General features: G+C 35.1%; 1 protein-coding gene across 2 annotated transcripts in view; it reads left to right on the top strand.

Annotated features, from left to right (window-relative positions):
* Positions 1–26,897, top strand: part of KCND2 (potassium voltage-gated channel subfamily D member 2) — a 256,522-nt gene that overhangs the window by 118,187 nt on the left and 111,438 nt on the right. The window lies entirely within an intron of this gene.

Here is a 26,897-nt window from a genome sequence, read left to right as displayed (position 1 = left end):
AGTTTCATAAGCTGTTTTGGGAAGGACATCATCTGAACCCCAGGGACAAGCAACTGTTTCCTGCAGACGTCTCTGGGAAGAATGCTATTTTGCAAGATAATTTCAAGAACCAGCCCAGCATCTAGAGATAAATAAAAAGCAAAACAAAACATGAGAAAGCCATAGAAGTCTTATGACCTTTATTTGACACCTCCCTAGTCAGATTTGCTGTGTCATTTTGTGATAGATATTGAAGGAATAGCAATATATATCACTCATGACTAAGATCACTCAGGAGTGACCTTGTTGCTCTCTACAACTACATGGAAGGAGGCTGTGGCGAGGTGGGAGTTGACCTCTTCTTCCAAATAACTAGTAATAGGACTAGAGAGGATGGCCTTAAGTTGTGCAAGGGGAGGTTCAGGTTGGTGTGATAAAAAGCTTCTTCTGTGGAAGAGTGGTCAGACACTGGAATGGACTGCTCAGGGAAGTGGATGAGTTCAAGAAACGTGTAGATGTAATACTTAAGGACATGGTTTAGTGGACAACATTGGTGGTAGGTGGACAGTTGAACTAAGTGATCTTTGAGGTCTTCTCCAACCTTAAGGGTTCTGTGATTCTATGATTCTATACTAGATGGCACTTTCTATAACTATTCATAATGAAGGACATTTCCCTTTAAACAGCACCAATGATATATCCCCTGTTGTCATAATAATACGTAATTCTATTCACATGAATAAATTGCTACCTAGCATGCTTAAGCATTGGAATTCTCACTTTACCTAGTAATTTGCATTTATGAAGATATTGGAAAGGATAAAATATATTAACTCCACTGCTGTTTTTGAGTTTCTACTTCTAAATCTTGAAACTCTGAAACAGACAAAAGCCATTGGCATTATGTCCAGTTAACTATTTTAGTTATCAATTAGCAGATTAAAAAATATAGGTTATTTTAAGTTTTCTTCTCCATTTAGATATTTCTGTGACTGTATTTCCTGTTGTTGAATATGGTTTCAGAGTTAGACATAACTCTGTAACAAAGTGATTTCAGAAACAGAATAATTTAAGGTAAAATTCTACAACTGATTGCAACATATTTTAGTTTCATTGGAGAGAAAAGGTGCATTCCTTCTGGAGTTCAAAGTTGCATTTTTGAACACTTTACGATTTTTTACCTTTTTACAATTTCGTGAATAACATTATTTGAATATTTTGAACTATACAAGTCAATCAGTGCAGCAATCCTTTGAGGAATTTTTGCCATCCTTTAAATTTTAAAAAAATAAAATAAAAAATGTTTTAAATTTCAAGAAGTTATCTTAAAAAACATATTAGAATGCTGCTTAATGCTGTCTAAGGTTGTCACTGGCAGAGTGCTCTTGCATCCTCTTGAATCTGCTGGAAGTCTTGGAAGAGCAGTGAACCTTGTGAAAAGAATGATGCTGGCACACAGCTTCATTTATGGCTTGCACAGTCCAATTCTTGAAAGTGAGCACTTCTTTATTAGGTTATTTCAATGCATTTGCTATTAATAAGCAGATAATAAAGGGAATACTCTGTAGACATCTGTAATCACACTAAGCATGTGAACCAGAGCTATTATATTTTACACCTCAGACAATATATTAAGCTGTAAAGAGAGATGCTTTGTGGTCATCCCCTGTTCTCATATAACAGGCATGTAACTCCCACTCATTCCTAAGTTAAATGAAAGAAAAGCAAAGGTTAATTTTTAATGGCAAAGACATTATAAGAAAGTATCATAAGAAATTATCCTGATGACTGTTTTATTCTTTGAAATTGTTCCTTTTAGATTTTTTTGCTATGGATCCTAGCTGGTCTGGTCACCCTGCCCACTTCTGGGCCCGTTTTCCTTGCCATTTACAGATTGGGAAGAGGGACTCATTCATCCTGTCAGACTTTCTTCAGTCACCATCTGAGCTGGGAGAAGGGATACTATAGCCTATCCCAACTGAGAAGTTGGAATTTTCTTCAGTACAGAAAACTAACATGCAGGAAGTGAAGTGTCTTGCTTATATGTACTGCGATGTCAAGAAACCAACACAATACAACTGCCTTGGAAAAGATTGGTGACACACATTCTTGTATGTTTTAATTTTGAAAATGTGATTCATAACCATTACAATTTTTATCTGCCATATCAGACCATTATATTATTATTATTACTATCATCCAGGCCCTCCCTCTGAGCCTTTCCCTTAGAACATGTATTTGAGGCCTGATGATTCAAAGGATGGTGTGAGTGAACGGTGACTCCTTCCATGTCTTTTTATTCTCAGTTAATCATCTCTGCATTCTTGTTTGCAGTAAGTAGTCATTGTCTGAAAGCAATTTGCAGGTGTGGGGCAGTTTTCTTGTTTTTTTCTCTGGTCATCAGTGCAAGGCTCTGCAAATGAGATTTTGAAAGGTACCGTGACATCTGTCTCCCACTGATTTTGATGAGAGTAAAATGTCTAAGTACCTTGAAAAATCTTGTTAAAAATGACTTAGCAAAATCCAATTTTCCAAAGTGACTTAAGCAGACTTAGGAGCATGAGAACTCAGACACACAATTAGGTTACTACCGCTTAACATGTTACCATTCATCAGCTTAACTTGAATGTCAATCATTTCAGGCTAGGCTAAACAAAATTATCTTATTTTTGCCACTGGCTAAGACTGAGTGCACAAACATTTAGAGTTGCTCGGCTAATTCATTATATCTTGTTAAATCATGGTAAAATGACAATGTTCCTGGATGATTTTTCTGTTTAAAAATCAATGGGATTTAGAACTTTGATAGAATAAAGAATTTCCTATGGAATTATACAAGGACTGCTCCAAAATTAGTGACCCCTATTTAATTATGTTGGTCCACAATGTCAGCAATGGATGTTGGTGATATGGTAGTAGAGAATGAACCTTCCCAACAATCTTCCATTGCATTTTGTTGCTGTGTGACAGATGGCAGCAGAGGGGTAGTCTGACAAAATGGCATCTGACATGGAAGTGCATCTGGAGCAAAGATATGCCATGAGATTCCTCTATGAGGAAAAAATTGCACCCATTGACATTTACTGACACTTGATAAACATTTACGGAGACAAAACAGTGGATGGAGGCTGTGGGTTGTGCATTTCAGCAGTAGTGACAGCAACATGAAAGACAGGCCACATTCCAAAAGGCCATGCAGATTTTTACAAGTACAGCATGCAGGCTCTTGTTCATTGCTGGAGAAAATACATAGCAAATGGTGGTGACTATGTTGAGAAACTGTTCATTGAAGCTGACAATTTGCTCTATCAAATAGCATTATTGTGCTCTTTGTATCTGTTGTACTTTCCATATAAATAAATAGGAACAGTTACATTCAGATCAACCCATGTACTTTATTCTGTGACAGGTTTTTAATCACTGACATTCCTTGTATTTTCTCGAGCCGTTGGCACAATGTGGCAGAGTATCCCCTTACTTGTGTTGTTCTGTGGCATATGTTAATGGCAGGCAAATGTATTCACATGAAGAATTGCATTATCTTTAGCTCATCCCAAAATTTATTATGAACCATTACATGAATGTTTTTAACAGTTTGTACAAATACATCTCGCACGTCTGAAGACATTTAAATCCTGAATAAGTACAATTTAAGTACCTATATACCTGTTTTACATTAACTGCAGTGGTAACAATGAAACTGTAGGAACATCATGTTCACTGTGAACTAACTGCATCAATATTTACCCAACTTGTCAAACAGATGAATTTCAATTCATAGCAGATAAAGTAAAAGTACTGCTAGCTAGCTAATGTAAGAACATGGAAATAGCCACAGCAAAGGCATATGCAGCCTGGCATCTTATCTCCACCAGTGCCTTAGAAAAGTGTTTATGAAAGTGCTCCTAGACAATGGTCAGTACGTTCTGGTATCTCCTCTGGGATTCCCTCCAGAATTCCAGCAATGTGAGTCTCAGAGACTTGTGCTTCCAGTAACTATATCTTCATTTTTTCACCTTGTAATGTTTCTTTTCCTGAAATTCATCTGGTTAGCTTGTTTATTTTGAAATGTCTGGAAATTATATTTGATATTCTCCAGCTTTGCACCTTTAACAGTTTGGTTGTGTCTTTCCCAAAGTCACAGAGAATGGCTGGAGAGCAGGTCTGCACCTCTTTTCCCGATTCCTGTGTTGTGACATAGAACCAACCTACTTTTAATATGTATTAATTTAAACTATATGGAATTCAGATGAACTTACTTTAATGCATTCCAAATTTGAACCAAGCTGGCTGGAAGTGAATACTTCTTTGAGTACTGCAAAATAAATAGCATATAATATGATGAAGGAAGCATTGCAGCTAAGGTGCTTAAATGTTCCAAAACACTTTTCATATATCAGGAGCCCAAGTATTCCTATTCAGCTTATATAAATGCTTTATGAGCATTTTTTATTTTGTATTATCTCACAGTAAACACTAAGATTGGGGTCCTTATTTTCAGACCAGATTTCTCCCATGAATAACCTCATTCTATTGATTACCAGTAACACCTTTCAGTTCTTCTGCAATATCTCTTGTAAATTATTGTCACGTATAAGTTATCACTGGGAAATATGAAGATTACTGCATTTCTGTGTTATGTGCCAACATACATCTAAATCTGGCTTACTGAAGAAGTTCTCTTTTTTCTGATGTTGTTTTGTTTTGTTTTTTTTTAGAACTTGTGATTTTTAAATCTTTTGTATTATTGCTAATAAGAAGCTGTTCTCTCCATCTGGACTGTGCACCTCATTTCCCTACTTTTCTGATTTCTGGCCTTATTAGGCTGACTGACTGTTATCTACAACTTTGGAATCATTTAAAGGAGTTAGTGATGTCTTCCTCAGAGCAAGACAGGCCCACTGATATTCAAGTAAAAATTGCTTTTTTGTTTGCAGTAGCACTATTGCAAGTCACAACACTTTTGTTTGCTTAATTTTATTTTATTTTTTTAATTGATAGGCTCAAGGGACCTGTAAATTCAGTAATGTGTACAGCATGTTAGGAGGAAAGTTTTTCACCTGTATCTCGCATCTTTTCGTAAATCAGACTCTGCCTCTTATCTTATGCTCCAAGGCCACAATGTCTTTCTTGTAGTGAGGGGCTCAAAGCTGGTCACAGTACTCAAGGTGCAGCCTCACCAGAGCTGAGTACAGGGGGACAAGCACTTCCCAGTTCCAGCTGGCAAAACTTTCTGATGCAAGCCAGGATGCCATTGGCCATCTGCAGGCTCACATTCAGCCAAGCATCAATCAATACCCCCAGGTCCATTTCATCTACACAGTTTTCCAGACACTCTGCCCCAAGCCTGTAGTATTGCCTGGGGTTGTTGTGGCCAATGTGCAGGACCTGGCATTTGGTCTTGTTGAACCTCATTCCATTGGCTTCAGCCCAGCTCTTCAGCCTGTCCAGATTCCTCTGTAGGGCCTCGTTACCCCCAGGCAGATCCACGCTTCTGGCCAAATTGATGTCATCTGCAAACTTACTGAGGGTGCACTCAATGCCCTCATCCAAATCCTCAATAAAGATATTGAAGAGGACAGGCCCCAGCACTGACCCCTGGGAAACACCTCCACTCTCTGGGCCCAGCCCTCCAGCCAGTTCCTTACCCAGCCAAGGGTGTACGTGTTATCATCAGATGAAATAATATTCATTGTAGGGCCATTTCTCTTGTAGAGCAGCTTTACATAAAACCATTTATTAGCAAGTAGTTTGTAATGATGTTGTTGCAGAACTAAGTTCTCCATAAGTTTTACTGTTTCTTCTCTTGACTTTTAAGGAAGACAAAGAACAACAATCAATAAAATATTTTTTTTTTTTCCTTTACTTTCAGTTGTTGTTTACATCTAATGCAGAGAAGGACATTTAAAGAGAAAGCTATGGCAAAAAAGAGTGCAGTTCCTATAGATGTGTATAACAGCAAAAAGCTGTGTAAAAACTGTTATCTTTTGTTCAAAAGAAGACAAAAGAAATTTATACAAGAAAATGAATCAAGCTAAATGCCCCAAAGTTTTTTTGTTATTAGTACTTCTAATAACATCTCAGGCACTGAAGCAGCAGTTGTAAGTTGAAATAACTTCTTTCATATTTCAGATCTTTATGTACTAAGAAATGGTGCAAATATACTTTTATTAACAAAGTGCACACATTTCTATGAGAAACATTTTTAGATGTTCAAACCTTGATCCATTACATTGTGGCAAACTTTCAAGTAACTCTTGGCAATATGGCACACACTGTAATGGGCTGCCCAGAGAGGTGGTGGTCTCACCATCCCTTCAGCTGTTCAACAATCGTTTAGGTGATGTACTGAGGGACATGGTTTAGTGGGGAAATATTGGTGGTAAGTGTACAGTTGGTATAGGTGATCTTGGAGGTCTTATCCAACCTTGCATATTCTATGTTTTTATGATTCTAAACCAGCATTTGCAATGTATTTCAGTGTAGAAGAAGAAATATTAGCACTAGCAGGTTGGTTTTTTTTGTTTTTTGTTTTTTTTTTTTTGTTTTTTTGTTTTTGTTTTTTTTTTTTTTCCAGCAAATATCAAGCTCTTCATTACAAATGCTTTTGATATGTGTATTATTAAGTCTTGCTTATTCTGGCATTTTTATTTATTTATTTTTTTAACTGAATGTACTGTTTCATTCCTTTCATTCATCCTTGAGTTTTGACAGAGGTGACCTTGCCAAAGATCAAAAGGTGTGTTTGTAAGAATTATAATTCCTTGAAAGACGATTTATGGGATTCCTGTGTAAAAGAGTGCTTGTTCTGTAGTGATTGATGACAACAATGGTAGTATTGACTGATCATTAGAAATATTAATGTGGCAGGTTCTTTATGGTGATAGTAGATCTGTTGTAAAGATTAAATGCAAAAAAAAAGAGGAAAGCAGGTTGTTTTTTTTGTTTTTTTGGGGGGGAGATATTTGTGTGTGTGTGTAGAACCAGAGCTTGACATTCTTTTGCAACATCTTTAATTATTTTCTTCACTTTTGCCTTGTTTTACAGACAGAAATTTACCACATAATTGCCTCAAAAATGACATATTGTTCCAACAAAACTAGTAGTGAAGATGTCTTTCATATATTTCAAAAACAGTTAAGTTAATGTTTGCAATTAGTATTTCAAATCACATGTTGGTAGTAGTGTTCTTAGATGTGGAGAATATTCATAGAAATGTATTAATAAACAAAGATATATTTTTGCTCACCAATTTCTCAGGGTTTGCTGCAGAAAAGGACTACAAGGCAATGTGCAAGCTTTGTTATTTGTGACTCTGACATGTGTTTAGACTGGACTTGTCCTATTCATTATTTACAAGGCTCTGTTGATATCTTAATGACTAACCTTTAGTAAGTGTTATGGTAGTATTTTATCTATTTATAGTCATTAAAAATTGATGGTCATTAAGGTGGCTATTCAAATACAAATAGAGCTGGGATCGTTCTCAGTTTCTCCATATAACACAGGTCCATTAAATAGAAAAATTCAGTAGAATTACTCTCAGTTGGCTTGGGTGCAAGTGAAAGCAAAACTTCCCTGCCTGCTGGTGTATATAGTAACTGAAGGCATACATGTGTGCTCAAACTTCTATCTACTTTGGTATAAATATATCTGAGGACATATACATGGATGTATAGTGAAAATTCCTATGTAGTATGACTAGAATTATTTCTGCTTGACAGAGAAAATTTCAAAACATTTCATTTCTGAGAAATCTATTAAAAGAAACATATTTAATTGATAAACATGCATGTTTAGTTGAATTAATATTTCTTTCTTTCTAATGCAGCATCCTGAAAATTTTTGCTTTAAAGAAAAGTTTTTGAATTTTCTAAGCACTCACACAGGTTGGCGAGAGACACTGTGGGCTCCTCATTCTCGGAGCTGTTCAAAAGCCACCTGTATATCAGTCCTGTGAAACCTGCTCCAGGTGGCCATGCTTGAGCAGGAAGCTTTTACCTCCCAGGGTCTCTTCCAACCTCAACCATTCTGAGATCTTATGGATCTTATCTCTTATATAAAGTGCATTGTTTCAGTACTAATAACAGGTTGCATATAATACAAAATACAAAATAGCAAGTGTTCATTAAGATGTACCAATATTATTGTTATTACGCACTGAAATAAAGAATGAGCCACATTTTTCAGATTACATCTTAGCGTACTTACATATGGCAGTACTCGCCAGAATAGAGAGCTATTTTAACTCATCCAGCCAAAAGTGTAAAAGAAGTCATTTATAGCACATATCTAAATTTATCATTCCTGTCTTGCGTGTTACATTTTAAGAGTGTTAATTATTAGTTGCTTTTAATGTTGCTTCATGGCCTTTGTCTTGGAGGCTATCCAAACTGTAGATTATCACGGTATGCAATTTATGAAACAGTTTCCAGGCATATTGCCATCCTCAAGACCATGTGAAACAATTGTTATGAAAATTAGGAAAATATTAGTATGCATACTTAGATTGTGAATATTGAGACAAAAATGTTTGACACTATTCTGCCAAGTGCTATTAAGCTCATGAAAGTTTAGGATTTGGTTAGTCTTTTACTGTGATTCCTATCTCTAAATTAAGATCATGAGAACAGTGTTGTGTCACTGCTGTTGCTCCATTTGCTGACAGAGAGCACAATGGCTTCTTATCTTAATCTTTTTTAAGTTCTTGTGTAGGTGTGTAAAAGCTCACCCCAGAGGTTTGGAAGTGGCTGTTAGACAAGATTTGTCCTTGTAACAACACTGCTTCTCAGAGGAGTGGTTCAAATGATTTTAGGTGAAATAAAACTGATAGAGGTTCTTGCACAGTCCAGTGACATCAGTGAGGTTATACTGAAGAGCTGGGTAGATACTCAAGTTAGTGGGCCGTGCTGAAATATGTGCAATTATGGCTATTTGTGCAAACCCGGTTAACGCTACCTTGATGAATTATGATGTGATATTGGAGGCACATTGCTGATGAAATTGAATATATACAAAGACGATACATTTTAAGGTAAATACAAATAAATATAACGTAGTTGCAGATTAAATGCCTCAGACTGCTAGCAATGTCACAACAGTGATACTGTAAGTATTTTAAAATCCTATGACTTGAAGAAGCATCCATGCAAAGAACCAGAATAACTGTCACAGAGAATGATCCCACAAAGGCTTTCTGAATTTTATTTTCCTGAATTGTCCCATTGCTGCTTTTGTTCATATCTGTGCTGTAATGGAAAATGTTCTAATGCCTTTAATAATGTTAAAATGTAATTGAAATTGTAAAAATGTTATAAACAACTAATTATGAAATATGAAAAAATGTCTTCTGTATTTATGAGCTACATGATATCAGTTATGTATACATAAAGCACAACTCATTAGCTCAGGTTCAGACAATGAAGCAGAAGAAATAATCATACAGAATTTACAAAGGAAGATGATTCTCCTAAAGATAAAAATAAAATCTTATCCAGAAACCTCATAAGGACTATTGAAATGTGGAGGTTCCATTTAAGCCAAAGAATTTTCAATTTGGGAATGCTATTAGCACAAACATTCAGGTTTTCAAATATAGTACAGATAAAAGTACATGCATGTTTAAATTTCTCTAGGACAAGAATTTGTCACAAGCATGTGAGCAGAAGCTTGATGGTATGAAGTGTTAGTAGTCTTTGCTTATATTGAAGCACTACTAGTAGGAAGAATATTCTTTTGTCTGGCTTGTGCATTAATGTAGTATAGTATATTATGTTCAACAATTATTAAGCAAAATAAGAAAACTATTAAACAAAAATAAGATATTTTTTTTTTTTTGGTGTCATTGTAACACAGTTTAATATGAACTCTGAAGATCTAATTTCTGATGAACACTCCAGAAAACTACAGAAGTATTCCCCTAACCCTCTTTCTGGCTTTGATCTTGAGCCTGAATTTAACCAGCAATGTTGTCTGCAATTTGATATTTGATTATTCATGCTAGCTTTTAATGTTTCTCCATTTTATTTATTACACAATATTTTCCGTGTTGAAACTTCTCAGCCTTTCCCCTTAGAAGTGATGTAATTTTTAATTTTTTACCTTCATTGCATCGCTTCTTTGCATGATCGCAAGTCAGTTTCATTTAGCGAGGTAGTTAAACATGGTCTTAATTCCTACTCAACTTAGCGCATTTGGAAGTGTTCTTTTCACTTTACTTTTTCAATTCCCAATCAGCACTTTACCAAGTCCATGAGAAAAACAGCATAGTGGTAGTTTCTCAGTTAGTGTTCTGACATGTGCTTTTTAGAAAGTTTGACCTGGACAGAAGCTTCTCTCTTTTGACGGTGACAATATATCACCATTTTGCTTCATCTTAGGATTTGTTGTTGTTGTTGTTGTTATTGTTCATATAACAACTACATTCTCATTTCTGACTTCTCATTCACATTTTTAGGACAGTTAGACTATTTATTTATTTATTTATTTATTGAAAATCACATATTTTTAATTATTTTAATAGCATCCTATAAAGATTTCCATATCTTTCTGCTTTCTTTTCTTTATTCGGAAAATAAATTTCACAGTGAATATAAGGCAGACATTGATCCTTACTTTCTTTCAAAAAATCAGAGTTAGTCTCATAGTTTCTGTACTTCAAAAGATATTTATTCCAAAATCAGGATAGGGCATTGTCCTAACGGTTCCTGGTAGTTTAAAATAATAGTTTTTCTTTAATTATAATGAACATTTATGAGCTGAATCTCATTTGTGTTAGTAATAGACTTACATTGATTTTAATTTGGAAAGTTCATCACAAATATGTTGTGTTCTCTTGATTTAGGTAATTATCTTCACTTAGTATGTTAATGGCAAGGATTGCTCAGGGTTTTTAAAAAGCTCTCAGTAGAATAGTTATTAAAAGGAGTAGAGAGTATGTAGTTCTCTTTGATCACTTTAATGAACCTCAGTGTTTCTGTTGTCTATTCACTTATATGCAAAGTGTGGTACAACTTTGTATTAGCTACTAATTAGAGCTTTATGCGAGAAAAATAAGAGAGCAATCTATGTCATAATTAAGATTTTGAATAATATTGTTTCAAACAGTTATCAAAGAGCATGATAAATCCATTTTAATTACTTCTAAAATGCATTTGTCTTGTAGACACTTTTCTTTTAGTTGTTTTTGTGTTTGCATTCTGTCAAAAAGACAAATTTGAGCACAACCATTGTCACAACCTTTGCCAGTCCATGGGCAGCAATAGAAAAAGAAAACTGCTGTGAGAACAACATGAAATTTTTATCTCCCTCTTGGTCTCAGTTGCAACATTTGCATTTACATTTCCTAAAGCAAACACAGCAACATTCTAATAAACTTTGCAGGCAATGAATGGACAGCAGCTGCCACAGCTGTTAAGTCATGTTATACTTGAATTATATTTAAATAAGTCTGCACCACTCTTATTCAGTACATTAATTGGACATGACATTGTAATATGCATGAGAAAGTTCTGAACTGTGCCTGTTGTAATTCTGTTCCCAGTGCAATCCATTTTTTCCAGTAACAATTCAAGTGATGGTGTGCGGCATCATATGGTGCGGTCACCGATAATCTGTTCATGGTGCAATTTTTCATGTGCAAAAAACTGATACAGCATGACAAAAACATCTATGATACAACCAGCTCTTCAGGAGGTGGAAGTGAAAGCAATTCGTCAAGCTGAAGAATAGGATAAGTAGACATAATGGAAAAAAAAAAAAAAAAAGACCTCACATGAAACAAGGAGAAAGTATCTGAAATAGCTTCTTACGCAAGTAAATGACACATAAAAGTACCCCAACTATTTGGAACTATTTGGAATCTGTAAGAAGGGTCACAGGAATGGGCTACATAAGTTAACAAAAAACATGAAGGGAACCTAAATATCACCAAAGTCCTATTAATAATAATAAAAAAAGGTAAAAAGAACAAAATTTTAGGTGATGAATAACTCAAACTTTACAGCATATAGTAAAGTTCGATTAAATAGAAATGTTTATACAAAATATACATACATACACAAATACAATTTACAAATTTAGATGTTGTACTGCGGGACATGATTTAGTGCAAAATATTGGTGATAGGTGAACAGTTGGACTGGATGATCTTGGAGGTCATTTCCAACCTTAGTGATTCTATGATGGTATGACAAAAAGTTTTCCTTTTAAGCAAAGTACTCCTGCTTCTCTAAGAATTATACAGTAGAATGGAAAATTTTATATCTGTTAGAAAAGAGTAGTACATAGTTCCTAATGATTGGTTAATTGGTGGAAGCTCATTGACTGCTGGGGGAAATGACTGAGAGAGATAAGAAAGTAGGCTTAATTTTTCACTTTTTATAGATCTAGCATTTTGTGACTCCAGATCCTTAATGACATTCAGCCCTAGAGTTTCTACTCTAATACAGGCCAGTGTATTAGACCAACCTACAAGGTAGCAAAATCCCCCAATGAAAGTTGCTCTGCAGGAACTTTAAATGTTAAAGCTATAAATAATGTTATTAAAATAGTACTATTTTCTGCATATAATTCCCTTTATTTTTCTTGTGCGTAGTAGCCAGAAAAGTCCCACAACCGCAGATAAGTTTTTCAATAACCTAGAATAATGCATATGCACATTATGGAGATACAATTTCCTTATGTGTTGTTTATTAATTTTTTTATTTTTTTTTTCTGTTTTATTCTTGTCTGCTGGCAATTTCAGCACTTTCTTCAGAAATGAATGAACCGTGGGCACAAATGTTAATTAGATGAATTAATCTGTGAAGTAGTTTCTTTGTTCTCTGCACTGGTGTGCCAACTTACCTGTAGTCAAACAAAAACCTCTGAAAGCATCCTGTGTGTCTTTAGAAAACTTCTTCTATTTTCCTTTTTCACGTGTGCTGCAATTTTTCTTAAGTGAAAATATCATTTTGTTAATTGTTGTCACATCTGAAATTGTACCAAAGTGCTAGAAGTGACACTTTGATCTCATTAGCCCTGTGAGACTGCTGAATTGTAGAACTGACCATCTTCTAATCAAGATCCTACTCCTTGAAACAAGGGCCAAACGATCACATAGCTGTGGCTTTCTTATTGCCTCCATTTGTCCATCCAGTAACTTCTCCATATGAAAACAGAAATGTTGCAGAGAAAACTACTTCTTTCCTCACTATGGCTTTCTGTTCCCACACAGATCTCATTGTAACCAATTTATTCTCACTGGTTAATGGTTTGCCTAATGCCAGTGGATTAAGCAGAACAGTTTCCAATGACTTGTATGGATTTTGGATCACACAAAATGGTATCAGTGTGTTAACTGTGATAAGAATACTGGATATTGGTATATTGAAATGCTTCCTAGAAGTTGGTATACACCAAACATTATTCATCTAAATAAAAAGTTTTATTTTATCAGTTGCTTCTAGCATGGCGTATTTATGGCCTTTTCCTACCAATTTTTATGCTGGGGGGAGGAGGGAGATGGAGGTCAGGTGTTCAGCAGTGCCTAATCCACACCCCTCCTGTGAGAAACACCAGAGGGAAAAATGCGAAGGAAGCAGAGGCAGAGGAGGACAGCAGCAGCTGGAGGAGTGAATGAGTAATGTGCCAGAGCTGAAGATAGAAGCACACTCTGAACTCAGCAGCAGTTGTGCAGAATCAGAATGCTTTATACTCTCTAGCTTTATACTCACGCACTAGCTGCTCACTTAAATTTCCCAAGATTGACCAGACAAGATTCAGCAAAGAGTACTTGACTGCAATCTATGGTTCCATAACAACAGCTCATACTCAGTTTAATGCAATCAGCTCTCAGGAACCACCCTTATTCTTAGTGTGTTGTTGACAAACAAAGATATTACTTTATCAGATATAGTATGCCAACATGGCATAATTGTCTATAACCTTCATAAATTAGAAAAGGTAGTAATTATAAGCTTAAAAAGTCACTTTTGAATTGACTAATTAATCATTCATTGCCCATGGCACTAATAAGACATTAGTTGTGTAATGGCTCATTATAAAGTGCAATATGTAAAAAGGGCTCATTTATGCAACTCATTGCTGAATGTTGATTAGGTTATTTATAGATAATACATGCTTGTTACGATCAGTTGTGACATATCACTGGGAATGTGTTTTTTTCTGTTGATATGTAACAAGGTAAATGTTCATTTAAAGCATCTATACAATTATTGTGTAAGAGTTACTCTGAAAGTAAAGCCTCCAATTTATTATATTGAGCTATGATGTCAGAGGTGGGTATTGGTGTTATGGCAGTAGATGTTGACCCTTAACACCAATATTCTATTACATTTTATTGCCGTGTGACAGGTGGCAGCAGAGGGACAAACTGGCATATGACATGGAACTGTGTATAAAGCAAATGTATGTCACTGAATTCCTCCACATGGAAACAATTGCACCCAATGACATTCACTGACGTTTGCTGAACATTTAGAGACCAAATAGTGGATGTTGGCACAGTGAGGTGGTGGGTGATGCATTTTAGCAGAGTTGACAGTGACAGTGGGTCATTTCTGCTGATGTAGATCTTTACAAAGCATGGCATGTATGCTATTGGTCATTGCTGGCAAAAATACATAGCTAGCGATGGTGACTATGTTCAAAATCAGTGTTTTGTAGCTGAGAGTTTGCTCTATCAAATAGTGTTACTGTGCTTTTTGTATCTTGTATTTTCCATGAAAATAATTAGGAGGCATAACTTTCAGAGCAGCCTATGTACTTGAGTTATTCGTGCTTCCTGAAGAACCTGCCAATATAAGAACTAAAAATACATGTTGTAAATAGACTGTAATGTATGAAGGCGATTACATAGCATTATTCCAGTTTTGTGTGCTAATGTTCTAAAGGCTTCAAAAATACGATGTGAAATCAAAGGTATTGGATATATCAACTTGTGTACTGAAAACGTTATCTGAATTTAAAAGAGATACACTTAACCTAAAGAGAGAAAAAAAGGTGTCAGGAGGAACATTATGTCAACATTTCCCAATTGCAGTAATTTTTTAATTGTTCCTTTCTGATTTTTGCCTCAAGAACACAATTTATAAGCAAGCAATTAAAAATACATATTTCTGTCTGAAAAGAGCATAAATAAATGTGGAAACACATCAAACCTTCTTTATTTTAAAAATCCTGCTGCAGATTTAATCCCAATACACGTACACAGAAATCTTCTACCCCTTCTGGATTACATCATCTCTAAGTACAACATTTAGCACCACGAGAATAATTGCTATGACTTCAGCCAAAAATCCAGTATTGTTAGCTACTTGTAATGGAAAACCTGTTTGATATATCCCAGTCTCTTCTGTTTGACAAAGTCTTCCACATTCAGGCTGCCACAGAAAGCAAAAAAAAAAAAAAAAGGCTGGAATGTGAGGGAGAAGACAATCTGGGATTCCAGTTCTCTCTAGAAGAAAAAAAAGAAAAAAGAAAAAAAAAGAAAGAAAAAAAAAAAAACAACTAAGCAAGCAAACAAACAAACAAAACAAAAACAAAGCAAATCCAAAAGAGAGAGAGAGAGAGAGAAAGCAACTGTTCTTGCAAAGCAGGTTTGCAAACTGGGAAAAGATGTATAATCAAGATGGGAGGAAATTAGGCTTGTACAGAGGTGATGTACAATACCTTTAAGATGGGTAACAGATCACAGAAGAACCCAGACCAGTATCTACTAGATCTGGGACTAGTTTATCTTCTTTTCCTTCTGTCTTCACCGTGCTCAGAACAGAACTGTTGTATATTGAGATACCTGTAAGAGCTGCCTGGGACATGCTAAGAAGAGGACATTAAGGTACCCCTCCTTCAAAAGGAAAAAGTAACGTGGTCTTGAGGAAAGAATTCCCAAACATGGCACAGATCTTTGGTTGGTTGCTGTACTAAGAGAAAATTTCAAGCACAATAAATAACCATATTTAAAGGATTATGTATGTAATAAAACTAGCAGACACCAAGAGTTCTTTGGCCTCTTTCCACTAAAGTGAGGCTATGTCCAGGATGGCACCTCCAGAAATAAGAATGTGTTTCACTGCTTTTTGTTTCCATGAGCACGATATTATATCATGAATATCTTGGAGAGATGATAGAGAGTGAAAACAATCTGAGCAAGGGATTGCACTTACCTAAAGTAAAAGGCCCCAGTTTCTGTGAATCAATATCCTACCATTTGCTCAGAGGCATGAAAGCCCTGTATGCCATAGAGAAGTTAGCTGGAAACTGTATTAACAAGAGCTTGCTACAGTATGGGTCCTGCACAGTATTAAATGTATGCTTAAATCTTCCCAAGGAAATAGAGGGCTTTAAATGTAACCCAGGTGAAGTTAACGCTAAAAAACAAAAAAACAAAAAAACAAAAAAACAAAAAAAAACAAAAAAAAAACAAAAAAAAAACCCTAAACCAAAAACAAACTAAAAAAAGCACATACTTGTGATATACAAGTGTTGAAGTGGCTCCTGGATCAGGACCTGAATTTGTTTCTGGGTTATCTCATAAAAGCAAAGATGTCATTATAATCTGATAATTTCATAGCAGCCGGTCTTAAACATGCTTCTGTGACTGGAAACCGTTTTCTTTTCTTTCAGATTTTTATATGAGCTAATAAAAGACTGAAAACTTCAGTGCTTATTCATAAAATAACTACGTTAGAAGTATTTAAAAATCAAAGGAAAAAATATTTCTTGGTCAATTTAAAATTAAATTCCATTGGAACCTATTCAGTCACCTTCGTAACTATTTAAAATGATGATTGTGCAATATTTGCATGATCAAAGCTAATGTAATATTTATGCAATCAAGTTAATGTTAAGAGATATAATGATTTTACCATATGAGCCATGTATATAAATGACAAATTAACATAATTATTAAAGATCATAATATTTGCATGGAGGAAAAATTTTTTTTTTTTTTGCAAAAGTAGTGGTTTGTCTCATTATCTCTAAGAGAATTCTGTGTACTATTTATTTTATGAGAAAGCTACCATATAATAGCTTATGATGTAAACTTTTTGAATGATGTTTGAAACAGCAGCAATGAAAGAGGGTTTGAGTTTGTTTCTAGTAGATTGACTTTTAAGTACATGGACTGCCCTGCCTTTAGAGACTTCTAGTCAAATTTGGAGTCCAGTCAACCTTGGTCATTGACTTGAGCAGGAACACAACAGGATCATTAACTGCCCTTTTATGTTTATATTCTGTTGATGCATTTTACGGGGTTGTTTAGTCTGAGTGAAAGAAACAGAAAAAACCTGAAGAAGCTTCAAGCTTCACCAGAGATGAGGTCTGTTGTAGCTCCTCCTCTCCACCCACTCTCAGTAAGCTCTTGCTCAGCCCTGAGACAGCAGCCTTCAGGGAGGGCTGTGCTGCTCACATCAGGGTCTGGCATGGCCTCCTATCATATAGCACACAAAGAATTGATGGCATTGTGCACGGTTTATTGTTTCTGTGGAAAATGAGAGTCATTTTTCACATGTTATTCTGTTCTCTTCATCTCACATACCAAGGAAATATAATCAGGTTTTACTGGCTTTTGAAATATAAACTAGAGAGAAACCAGAAAGATGAAAATTCACGAAATACTAAACATTGCAAAAGTTTATATCTTATTCTTAACTTGTACATAAGGATTAGAATGTCAGAAAAGTAAGTATTTGCTTTTCATTCTAAGATGCTTACATGCTGTTTATCCCTTCTCAATTAGTGGCTATAGAAGAATTCTTTAATTTTTCCTTTATATTTTCATTAATTATCATAGTATCATAGTATCATAGTATCGTGAGAGTTGGAAGGGACCTTAGAGATCATCGAGTCCAACTCCCGTGTTTCGAGCCCTCTGTGTAGCGAAGCGGCACTTCTACCCCCTGCGCCACAGGGGGGATTCAAACCCGGGCCCTTCGGTGCCGCAAGCGGCACTTTATACCACTGCGCCACCGGGGGCGCACAAATTATTTTTTAATTCCATCTAATTTTCATTTGGATTGGTCCAACAAGCCTGTTTCTTAAAAATCCCAAATATCCTCCACCTGCACTAAAGTTATTCAGCTCTGGGATCTCTTAAAACCTCACCACAAATCAGAGAGAAATTTTCATGTAAGTGATGGGCTTAGTCATTCAGTACAAAGAGGATATTTTCTCATGGTTCCTTGTCACAAATAGAAATAATTATTACCTATGAATATTTCTAATCAGGATTAGAATAGAGGTAGCTTTAGGATGAAAATAAGCAACAGCAATCAAGTGTAGATGCAGATGAAATATGCTCATGATTTTATGTTTAATTAATGAATACTTAACAGTTCAGTTTCACTGAAGTTGGCGTCATAAATGTTGCCATATTTAAACATACATATTTCAAAATGGTAATGTTTAAGTGAGCATCTTAAATACTGTGGAGATTGTTGATGTGTTTTGTACATAATACAACCATGTACACAGCCACAACATAGACAGTGTTTTCTCATAATTCGTAGCAGTAATGCTACCAGTAAACCTTCTGCACATCCATTTGTAATGATACTGTACATATATCACAGCATTATACTGACATCTACTCTACTGTTGTCAGACAATAAAAAGTAATGAGATGCAGTTCTGTGACTATAATTTATGAATACCATAGTTACTTCAGGAGATTATCTTTGTCCTTATGCAAATTATTTATTTTGTGCCTACTCATAGTGTACCCTTTGAAATTAAAATCAAATTACTGAATGCCTTAGAGCCTGACTATCATGTACCAGATGTCTCAGTCAGCTGGCTTGTCAGTCAATACAGACTGCAAATCATTACTATATTTGACCCTGATTGGGAGGCTATTTTAGGAACTGTGCCAGCGTAATGAACAAGTTGTCCTGCAGGGATCATCAGATTCTTTGTAACTGTTGTGATGAAAACAACAAAAATAATAATAATATCTACACAAAGATGACTTCACTGTTTAAAAAAGAAAAAAAAAAAAAGAAAAAAAAGTGCAATTACAAAAAAAATATTTTTAGAAAACTCCCATAGCCTACACCCTACTGATCTCTTCAAACATTCTATCTCACTGTTCTTCTTTTTCCCTCACTCAGTCATTTTCTTCTGCTCTATAAAAAATTGCTGACTTTCCCAGCTACTTTGAAGCTCTAGCTCACCAGCCTCTGTCTGTGAGCATTATCACTGGATGCTGATGTGGATTGCAGTCTTGTTTACTTACTTGTTAGCTAAAAGATTCTGATGGGAAAAAAAAATATTGACCAATCAATCTATCAATAGATAGATAGATAGAAACTGTAGGTTGCTCCAAAGGTAATACCTCTTATTTATTTCCAAGGAAATGACAACAGATATGAAGAACTCGATTATACTATTTCATAGAGCAATTCTCAGCTGCAAAGAACTATTCTTCAATACAGTCAACGTTAGCTATAGATTTTCACCAGCAATGAGCAAGAGCCTACATCATTGCAAGGAAAATGTTGCCCATGCAGTCCATCTTTGTTATGAAGTGATGGAAATCATGAGACACAAAATCTGGACTGTACAGTGGCTGTGGTAGGACAGTCCAGCCAAGACTGGCAATGTGTTTCATAATGTATAAACTGGTATTAGGCCTAGTGTTAGTGCACTGCAAGAGAAAGGTTGTCTTCTTCTCTAGCCTGACTCTGCACGAGCCTTCAGCTTAATTAGCATTGCAGTGTAGCAGTCAGAGCTGACAGTTTGTCTGGGTTCCAGGAAATCCAGAAAGATCACGCCTTCCCTATCCCAAAAGTCAGTGCATAACACTTTGCCCATTGAAGGCTGTGTTTTGAATTTTTTCTTTGATGGAGAATTTACTATTGCCACTCCAAGGACTACCATTTTGACACTAATTCGTAGTGGTCACACCACAACCCATCACCAGTGATAATATGATCCAGGAAACTGTCACCTTCAGCCTCATATTGGTTCAATGATTCCTGAAAACTTGCATACGGTGTTTCTGTGTGAGTATTCATGGGAGCCACCAGATGCAAACTTTGAGATATTCTCATTGTGACACCACTTAGAAGCTGATATTCAGATCCATACACAGTTCCCTGGTCATAATCCATTGATTTGAGTGAACAGGGTGATCAGAACACTCTTCATTTTGTAGCACACATATGTACAGCTGTACAAATCCAAACAGAACATTGCTTGTCTTTTCACATTGCTGTCTCCACTCCTGATCCACACCACCCACCACCTTGCTATGGCAGCATCCACTGTTTGCCCTCCATAAATATTCAGCAAGCAACAGTGAATGTCAGTGGTGCAATTTTTTCCACATGGAGGAATTCAGTGACACACATTTGCTTTCTACACATTTCTATATCAGGTGCCATTTCATCCCTCTACTGACATCTGTCATGGGGCAATGATATGTAGTGGAATATTGGTGGGAAGGGTCAGTGTCAACTGCCATACCAACATCCACCTCTAACGTTGTTTGTCAGCATAATAAAATTTGAGGCATTACTCTCAGAGCTACCCTTGTAGATATTTATTTATTCTTGAGGAAAGCATGCCTAAGCTGCTGATGTGCTTTGCATCGCTCTAGCGATTTGAGAGTTTTAGAGGCTGATCCTTTGTTTTGACTGATATTATTACATACAGACTGGGGTTCATTCATATATGAATCTCTGTTAAAGTCTAACCCTAATCTAACTGGGTTTTAGTAGAGGAAATATATTGGGGAGCTTCTTTTCAAATGTCACAATAAATCATACAGATGCTTCTTCTGGACACACACTCACACTCCCCAACTGAAATGTTTAATTTAGGCATGGATTAAAAAAATACCTTTTTAATAGCCATTTAAATGCTATCAACATCTCATACCTTATTCTGTCTCTGGGCCACATTTCTGTCAGTCATATATATAACATCTCTGTGGTTTTAGGACTCTTCAGATGCATACAGTCACCCAAATAGATATATCCTCAGCTGGATCACTCATACTCTCAACAGACTTTTCCAGTCTTCTTTTGTGATTTCATCCATAAGTACTTGTCAGCCTGCCTCATTGTTTTCCTTCAAATCACAAGTTCTGCCTTTCCTTTGACATTTACACAACTTGTGACAAACTATTGCCATTCATACTGCCTAATGTTGCCTTGCTGTGCTTTTGCAGTCTCTCTCTGCCTGCACTTGACAATGAGCACTCTTAAATCTAAGTTGCCTAGCTTTCCTGTGTCTTCCGCCATCACATTTATCACATTTTAATTCAAAATTAAGAATAATTCTTAGGGAGGATGAAATATAACATAGTACATGTTCCTTGACCTTTTATTTTCTTTGAGAAAGAAAAAGTATGAAAAGGGCATAATAGTACTGACTGTGAAAAATATGTGTTCTCCTAATTTCAGCAATGTCATGTACTGAATCTCCTCTTCACATCTCTCTCAGAAAGCTGCTTGTTCATGGCACTTACCCAAGCTGCTTTTGTCGTTACTGAACTTGAAATGCTCCCTCACCTTGGCTTGGTTTCAACTGTGTCAGTTAAATCACAAAGAGGGAATGCTAAACTAACAGCAAAAAACCACTTTTCCTGGAGAGATATGATGTTGACCCTGAAATAACACTGAACAACCAAAGCATTGTTGCTAAATGCAATATAGTTTTAATCAAAAAAGAGTGATCTACTGGCATCTGTACATATTCATTCGTTGTTGTGTTTCCTGATGTCATGTGGTGTGTGATTACTAGTAAGATTTAAGCAAGGGAAAGGAAAAATAATCTGCAGTATATGAAATGTTCTACTTGCCACTCTGTAATACAGGATAGTACAACATTTAATCAGTGATCATTATCATTCCACTTCATATGGAAAGTGCATTGCTTGCAGTAGAATGTTTAGAGATATTTTAACTACGCTTTTCCATACATTTGGATATATTAGTAAAAGGAATGCTCTAGTTTCCAGAAATTCAAATATCAAAGTGCATTATAACTAAGATTTTACAGCAAAGATTCAGGATAAATTCAGGTAAGAACATGTTTTTTAGACTAAAAATTTACTTAAATGTTGACAACAAATGTCTCTTGGATTTTTTTCTAACATATTATTTTCACGGTTTCATTAAGTGTCAACAATGTTTTGTTCATAGCTACTATGTCTATGAAACACACAGAAATATCTTAAAATCCTAAATGTATTAAATAGAAATGGGTAAGAACAACAGGAAATTAATATTCTTTGATTCCAGGTGGTATTAAAAAGTATTTCAAAAGCATTCATTTTTGGCTTAATTTTATTTCCAGTGATACCATCTTTACCATTGGACTTTATGAAAATGCCATCACTGTGATTTTAAAATCCCTACCTAAGGTGCAAATTAAAACAAGACATAACCAAATCAAAATTTAGAACAGTTTAATTGGCTGTTTTGTTACCTTGTTACCTGTTGCTACCTGTAAATACATAATAGAATATTCTTATCATCTCAGTCAATGGCCAAGAGTGGCAAATGCCAATTCCTTCCTAAGGTTGATTGTCATTTATTCTTAATTTAGAAACTGTGAGACATGGTGAAGTTATAGTTGATAATCAAGTCTGCATATGGACATCATGTCCTATTCTCTATGCACCTTTTTCATTTGTGAATACAAAGCAAGTGAAGGAGATTCTTTACATTTCTTTTAAAGCTTAAAAAGGGGCAGTGTAACACTCTAATTGCAGTGTGCATGAATTGATAAACATATCGCTTTGGGATTTTCATCTCACCAGATGAAATGAAATGTGTACCTGCTCTGTATATTCATGAACTCCAATAGTAAGAATATATTTAATAGTCTGTTTCAATCATTCTATGTCATTATGTATTACTAAAGATCTCAGAATTTCTCAAATACATTCATTAAACATGACATACACAAGGACAGAATAGGCTTTTTCTTGTACTAGCTCTCCACTGGGAACAGTGTCTTTCACAGTGATTATTTCTTGATGAAGTGATAGTGGTGTTGATACATTTAAAAACAGAATTCCCATTTTTCTACAGCATTCCTGGTGACTGGAGACTAATGCAAATGTTACCCCCCATAAAATTGAAGTTATAACATGAGTAAATTAACTGATTCACCACTGTTAGTAATATAATTTTAGAAGTCTTTTAGATGCTTATTCAAATGAGTCTATTTAACATGCATACTTCTAATTTTCTTAAGCAAGATTTCTGAATTCTCTAAAAATACTCCATGGAACATTAAATATTTCACTTTATTTGAAAAGAAAAAAAAAAAAAAAAAAAAGAAAGAAAAAAGGGGAAAAAAGGAACAAAACATGTTTATACCTTTATAATGGTAAAAATATTTGCTTTGCCACTTTTAAAATATCTGTCTACCATACATAATATGTGATAAAAAGGAATATTAATAGATATTTTTGATCAACTATGCATACATAGTGTCAGGCCTAAGTGTTGAATTGTAAAATATTTTCACTGATCAGTTTTTAATTTAGTAGTATAATATTCACCGTAAGACATTTCTAGTGCACTAAAATGCACCAATGTAGAGTAAGCTCATATCATAACTGTTAAGATGATTTTCACTTTTAGAAACCATATCATAGGGAAAGAGATTCCACATTAAGATGTCCTCATAATGTTCTATTTTGGTCCTGCAATACATAAAAATTATTTGGGACATACAGCCTTCAAAAGACTGATTTTATGTGGTTGGCTTTCATGCTATTTAGTGCCACTTTAGTTGTTTGATCTTGTCTGAAAGAAGGAAAATAAATGAGAGAAATAACTGTGACTGATGAGAGAAGAAAATTCCACTTGAACATTTTCAACAGATGACATATTATTGTCCTCAGAACCTGTGTTTACCTACCAGTCTGAATTTGTGTACAAACCTTTATCAGTTTAGCATCCCAAAAACCTCATCACATTCTGGGCAGCATACTGACTCTCCCTCGTAACTGTTATACCATTAATATATAACACACTAGCAAGAACCTTACAGTGCCAATTTGTAACTGCTAAGGATTGTGAATCCTTCTATAAAAGCTGTTTATTTGAGGTATCTTGAGGCCAGGAATAATGTTTAACAAAACTCACTAACTTCTGATGGCTTTTCCTATAGTGAAGGCATTTCTTAATTGTACAGGGAAAAAACAACAAACAATACAAAACAAAACAAAAAAAAACAAAACACCACAAAATCTAATTATTAATAACGAAAAATAAGAACTAATCAAGTAATATATTAATTATTTTCCTTCCTTCCCCCATGGTAATTTCTTCAGCTCATTTATATTTGATTTACATTAAGTATAAATGGACCTTAAGGACTGTAAAAAAAAAAAAAAAGAGGAAGAAACCACAAAATGAACTACTTTGTAACTACCATTAAGTAGTTACTTCAGCTTGATCTGTTTTAATTCAACTCATAATTTTACTGTTTTCATCTGAGATGGTAGAGTTAATTTTCTTCCAAGTAGATTGTAGATTGTAGATTTTGCTCTCATTCTTCTGTGGTGGGGGGAGATGGAGCAAGTGACTGTTGTTTTGCCGCTATTGTTAAGCCATAGCAATAAGTGTATCATAAACTCATAGAAGGATAGAATAAGTTTGGTTGGAAAGAACTTTAAAGATCATCAAGTCTAGTCATCCATCTGACCTACTGAGTTCTATTACTAAAGCATGTCCCATAGTTCCATGTCCACACGTCTGTTAAAAATCTCCAGGGACAGGTACTCTACTATTTCCCTGAACAGCCTGTTCCAGTGATTAACCACTCTCTCTGTGAAGAAATTATTCCAATGCCCAGGCTAGCTCCACTTCCTGTCTTGTTGACACAACTTGAGTTTCTTCATGTCCTATCACTTTAAGGATAAGATTTAAAGATTTCTATCCACTTGGGACAAGTACAACAAGGGAGCAATTTGGCATGTAAATTTACAATGTTGATGATCTAATCCTTCAGTCCCCTGTGATCTCACTTCTGAAGTAAACTGAGTCCTGTTCAGAAAGTTCTGCAGAACACTTAGCCCCAGCACCCAGTAGGTCCTAGAACTGCTGAACACCTTGGTAACCTAATCTCTAACAGTCATCATACATTGGAAGACCTTAGTGTCTCTTCACTAGTGTGTTGTCATCAACAATATGGCCGTAGTCTCTGCTTTCCTCTAGCCCCTCTCATAAGTACAGTATTTGCCAAGCAATTGGGATATGTTATGTGAAATCTTCGTTCAGCACAGGCAGTGAAAAGACCCTTTTATATGACTGTGGCTGAGTTTTAAGGTGTGGCATAGCACACTTCCATGACTACTTTTTTTCTTTATGAGTAAACAGAATGGTGAGAAGAATGTATTGATCGTGCCATTCTCTGAAATGTAGCTTGGCCCTGTTTGGGTTGCTTTGCACTGGCATTGCTCAGGACTAAACCAAGAACCATGCTAACAGCTGAACAATATGTACAATCTTGGACCAGCTTCACTGTAGTCACCTTAGAGTCCCATTTTACTCAATGGTATAGATGTCACATTAAGGGAAATTTTCTCCTGAAGTCATCCAATAGAAATTTTCTTTTCATTTGGAAACCTTGTCATTATATATTTAACATCTGAATTTCTGAAGTTGACTTTTTCAATTGTCATTTAGTTGAAATAAATTCTCTTAATACTTACAAATTTAATGGAACTGAACAAAGAGCTGACATGGTTCACACATTTGCAGAGTCAGGTTTAGAGTGAAACAAATATCTTTAAAATGTTATTAATATGACAGAGATGATTTCAAAATATATCACACATCTTGAAGTTTCTTAACATATTAGAATGAAAAGGACTCTGTGGTCCCAAAAGCTCAGCAGCAGTATGGACTTTTACCTGAATGAATGCAGAATTTCATCCACTGTGATAATAATAATTTTTTCAGTCATTCTGTTAATATGAGTCTTCTCCAAAAAATAGATCATCGTTGCTGGATATGTATTTTTTCCTTCATGTTTTGAAGATACAGTTATTTGAATGGCATACAGGGAAGAAGAAAAAATTATTCAGCTACCTTCATGGTGGGTTCTTGTTCATTTTCCATTGATTTTCAATGCTCATATTTTAGTGGTATATTAATGTAACCCCATGCAAATTTTAAACCAGACACTGGAATAATTTCCAAACGTGAATTTCAGTAATCTTTATGTGTTGGATTGTTACATCCGTCATATGGCATTGTTTCTTTCAGGTTGAGTAGATCTCTTGGAATCATGGAATGTAAAAAATTCCTGAATAAGAGACAAACAGTAATTTACTGTAGAGACTTCTGACTATTTTTTAATAAGCAGAATATTCAAGCATATTACAAAATATGTGTGTAAATTCTAAACAGAGATGAAATAAAAATGATGAAAATAAAAACTCGGAAGCATGTACTGCTAAGTTGCATGGACTTTATAAATTTGTCTGTGCATTTAGCTGGGAAAATATTTTAGCTGTTTTAGTAAAATATCTTCCTACACTGTTGTCATGATTTTTTATTACCTATTTTGTTGCTGATTACCTCAGAAATTAGACTTAACAAAAACAAAGAATGAATAAATTTCAGAATATAAAAAACACCTTAAATTTAGTGCTGCATGCATATTAAGCCTTTAATCTTAATAAGAATCATATATTTTGTGAGTGTAATAATATTCATTCTACATACAAAATTTGAGAGACATGAGATCATGTCTAAAGTTCTCTGGTTCTAAAATTTTGTTGGCACTACTCTCTATGATTCAGCATATTTTCTTATTAATATTTCATATTTATATATTGCAATTCCTTGTAATTAAATTTTGTAGTTATGGTTACTCTTACAAAAAAATGTCCCTTTCATTTGTCCTTCAAGAAGCACAGTAACACAAGTTTTTTTACTCTTAAA

This window comes from Excalfactoria chinensis, chromosome 1, assembly GCF_039878825.1.
Source record: "Excalfactoria chinensis isolate bCotChi1 chromosome 1, bCotChi1.hap2, whole genome shotgun sequence".
Lineage (NCBI taxonomy): Eukaryota > Metazoa > Chordata > Aves > Galliformes > Phasianidae > Excalfactoria > Excalfactoria chinensis.
This window is presented reverse-complemented; position numbering and strand designations above follow the sequence as displayed.